General features: G+C 40.2%; 1 non-coding gene across 1 annotated transcript; it reads left to right on the top strand.

Annotated features, from left to right (window-relative positions):
* Window positions 1–1,654: 1,654 nt before the first annotated feature.
* Window positions 1,655–1,773, top strand: LOC145409463 (5S ribosomal RNA). The gene has a single exon (XR_013899116.1). It is a non-coding gene; the product is annotated as a 5S ribosomal RNA (ribosomal RNA).
* The last annotated feature ends 2,720 nt before the right edge of the window (window positions 1,774–4,493 follow it).

The raw sequence follows: 4,493 nt of genomic DNA, 5'->3' as shown, positions 1-4,493 counted from the left end.
TTTGTGAAAATACTTTCTAGGCATGCTGTAAATAATTTTTGTGAAATTGTATCCCCCTGATGCACACCCTTCTCAATCTTAATTTTTTCCAAGTCCTTATGTAATTTAACTGTAGCAGTTCCCCCTTTATATATGTTTTCGGGCAGTTTTACAATGTTCTCATTCACTCTTTGTTCTCGCAATGAATTTATAATATTTCTGTGTGCTCCACTGAGGTGAAAGCCTTTTCGTAATCAACAAAACCTAAGCACACTGGTTTATTATATTTTGTAGTTTTCTCAATTAGCTGATTCATGGTGTGTACATGATCAGTAGTCGAGTATCTGCTTCAGAGTACTGCCTGTTCATGCACTTGGTTTTACTCCAAATCTGTTGTTATTCTGTTCGAAAGGACTTTAGTGGAGAATTTGTAAATGGCCGATAATAAGCTAATGGGTCGACAGTTACCAAGATTTTTGAGTCACCTTTTTTGTAAAGTATAATAACTGTTGCACTGCACCATGTTTTGGGAATTTTCTTCTCTTTTTATACATTTAGTAAATAAATCAGCAAACCTGTTTTGTACTTCTGCTTCTCTATCCAACAGTAAATCTGTTACTATTCCATCTTCTCCTGGGGCCTTCCCTCCTTTCATATTTTTAAGAGAAATATTTACTTCGTCTGGTGTTACCTCAGGTATTTCACTTGTGTCAATTGAATGGCTAATGGTACTACTGTCTTTGAACCATACAGTTCTTTGTAAAATTCTCCAACTCTCTTCACCATCTTATGTCTGCATTTAATGATTTCACCGTTTTTGTCTTTCAGTGATGTAATTCGTTGCTTTCCTAGTGTCATTTTACTTCGGACCTGTTTCAGACTTTTTCTTTTTTTGATGGTTTCTTTGATCTGGTCCATGTTTCTCTTTCTTTTTTCTTCTCTTTGTCTCTTGTTGATAAGATTTTTAAATTCCGGTCATTCAGTTTCTCATTCTTGGTTTTTACTTTCATTTTTTTTTTTTTTTTCATAAGCTCGAGTGACTTTTCTGAATACTTCTTGGCTTTGGTTGTACTAGGTTTTCCTACTACCTCCACTGACTCCTTTAGCACTTTTGTTAGTCTGTCATTTAGCTCATCAATGTCACATTCAGCATGAAATCTGTTCCTTATTTCCAACTGAAAGGCTGTTTTGTTTTCGTTTACTGTTATTAGGCTTAACTTTTTATCTTTAATCATCTTCTTTCTTTCACTCCTGAAATAGAATCTGGCTGTGCAACCCATCATTCTATGGTCACTTTCTGTATTTACTTTGTTGATAACTGTCACACACTTATGATCGTGTTATTATCTGCTATAATGAAGTCAATTTCATTCTATGTTTCTCCATTTGGGCTTCTCCAGGTCCACTTTCTCCATGTTCTTTTGTGGAAGAATGGGTTCATTATCTAATGTTATACATTTCAGCAAAATTTACCGCCATTTCTCGTCTTTCATTCCTTCGTCCCACTCCAAATTTTCCCATACATACATCTCCATTTTTTGATTTCCCAACTTTTGCATTGAAATCTCCCATGAGTATAGTTTATGTGGTCTTTTCTTCTTCCATGATCTGGAAGATGTTGCCATATGTTTCTATTTCTTCATGTGAACATTGACATCATTGTGCATATACTTGTATTAACGGCCATACCACGTTGAGTACACCGCTTCCCGTCCTATCAGCGAAGTTAAGCAACGTTGGGTCTGGTTAGTACTTGGATGGGTGACCTCCTGGGAACACCAGATGTTGTTGGCATCCCTACGTGTCAAGTGGGGTTGGTGGAGGATTAGTGCCCCTCCCTGTAAAACGATTAACTCTAAGCCCATGGCCACCCCGTTTGGGATACATGGCGTCTGGCAATGAGTGAATGAAAATGAATGACTTTTAGGCTATATTTTTTGCATAGTCAAACTACAACCAATGGGTCTCTGTCAGATACAGTGCTGAATTTAACAATAATTTTCTGCAAGATTTCTGTTAATTTGAAATCCTGCACCAGTAACGCTTTCATTTTACCTTCCTCTGCATTAAAGAAAAGGTGGTTGCTGTCTTTGAGCTGAATAATTTTTTGTTCTTTTCTGTGGGTCTCACAAAAACCTACAATTTCCCAACTAATGTTTTCCAGTTCTGTCATTATGTTATACATACATAATGATATATATATATATATATATATATATATATATATATATATATGGAGCCTCTGTGCTACAGTGGTAAAGTGAGCGTTGTCGTACACTGAAGAACGAGGGTTCGTGCTCAGCCAGGGTAATAAACTTTGGAAGCATTCTCCCGGCCATGTACTTCTTTGGCGGACCAAGGGGGTGCTGTGGTTGAACCAGTGCCGCATACTGTAAAGTATGCTTGCACCCAGTCAGCCTGCACAGGCCGATTACACTTGGTTCACAGACTACACACACATCCAAAGCCACTCGAACATTCCAATCACACTTACAAACACTTCTCACCCTACATAGAATATCTACCAGACAGCCTAAGCCACTTGGTAGAGATACATAGGCTGTATCGTCCCCACTTCGGTCAAGATAGGCCGGTCGTGCAGTGGATACTCAAACGGGGAGATATATATATATATATATATATATATATATATATATATATATATATATATATATCATCATCATCCGGACCTCCTTTCCCACCCAAGGGCGGGGCGAGGTGTAGCAATGTCCAAACAGCCCAGAATTGCCCAATCCAATGGGCCACTCTTCCGTTCACTCATCATTCAAGCCCCCGGAATCCTGGCTCTATTGGATACGCCAAAAACATTCACCACGTTCTGTAGCTTCACATAATCGTATCTGACAGAGTCAATCGACGCTGCCACGTTAAAAGGGATGCCAAAAATCCCTGATTATGCACTTCTCCTCACAAAATTCATCCAGCCAGCTCGATCTCCTGTCAGTTCCCTAGCCTCACCGAGTTCCAAACCTCTCTTCCTCACACATTCATCCACCATATCTCTCCACCTTTTCCTTGGCCTACCTCGCCTCCTCCCTTCTTCAAACTCGCTCAGATATACCTTCTTCACCACTCTATTGTTATCCATTCGCTCCACATGACCATACCAGCTCAGTACACTCTCATCAGTTCTGGTATCCACCGACTTCGTCACTCCACATATTTCACAAATCACATTATTTCTCATCCTCTCCACCCTCTGTACTCCACACACATTCCTCGGCAGTCCCATCTCCACTGCTCTTACTCTTGACTTTTCATTTTCATGCCACACCATAGTCTCACATCCATTTGTTAAAATTACCACTAACACTCTTTCATGTAAGCCTCTTACAGCTGCAGTATTCAAGCCTATGTTTCTTATCACTACCTTCATTGCACCAGCTACATTTCTTCCTTGTGTCACTCTACTTTCAACTGCTTTTGCACATTTTCCTCTCTTTTCTATCACCGTACCCAGGTATTTTAACTCTGTCACCAATTCCAGTCTCTCTCCATTCACTGTAACGTCGCATTGGGAGTTACCTTCTCTTCAATAACCATCACTTTACTTTTTCTACATTTACTCTCAAGTCACGACGGTCACAGATATCAGCAAAACTTGCACAAGCCTACCAAGTTCTTGTCTGGTATTTGCAAGCAGTATTGCATCATCAGCATACAAAAAATTTTAGAGATTCCATCCATCACCATTCATTACCAACACCATCCTCCTCTCCATTACTCGTGTTTTTACTTCTCTCATCACCCCATTCATATATATATTGAACAACCAGAGGGACATGAGACAACCATGTCGCACGCCCACACCGATCGTGAACCATTCACTTAGATGCCCATTGACCCTTACATATGCATCACTACCACCATAAAAACTCTTGACGGCACCTAGTAGCTTACCGTCTACACCGTACATGTGTAAAACTTTCCATAATCCTTCTCTGTCCATTTTGTCGTGTGCTTTTTCCAGATCCATGAACGCCATAAACACCTTTTGGTGCTTTTCACAAGCCTTCTCTATTATCTGTCTCACTGCAAATATTTTGTCCACACATCCTCTGCCACTCCTAAAGCCACCCTGTTCAACACTCTCTGGGACTTTTGATATTTCTCTTACTTTCTCTATAATAATCCTTCCATATACCTTCCCTACCACACTCAATAAACTTATGACATGATAATTCTTGGACTCACTTCGCTCACCTTCAGTTTTGTAGAGGGGTACAATCACAGCCTTTTTCCACTCTGCAGGCACAGTTTCACTCATCCATGCCTTCTTACATATCTCCAACAAGCACTTCATTCCACTCTGTCCACTACACTTAAGCATCTCTGCATACATCTCATCAACCCTAGCTGCTTTCCCATTTTTCAGTCTCTTCACAGCACTCTTCACCTGTGCGAGTGTCGCATCTCCTGGCAGTGCTTCTTTCTCTGCACACCCGCAAAACCAATCAAGTCTACAGCCACTGTGCTCTCTCTACTCCCATTCA

Source organism: Coenobita brevimanus, chromosome 80 (assembly GCF_032717465.1).
Source record: "Coenobita brevimanus isolate Jiangsu-jjx chromosome 80, ASM3271746v2, whole genome shotgun sequence".
NCBI lineage: Eukaryota > Metazoa > Arthropoda > Malacostraca > Decapoda > Coenobitidae > Coenobita > Coenobita brevimanus.
The sequence above is the reverse complement of the archived record's forward strand: the minus strand, read 5'-3'. Positions and strand labels throughout refer to the sequence as shown.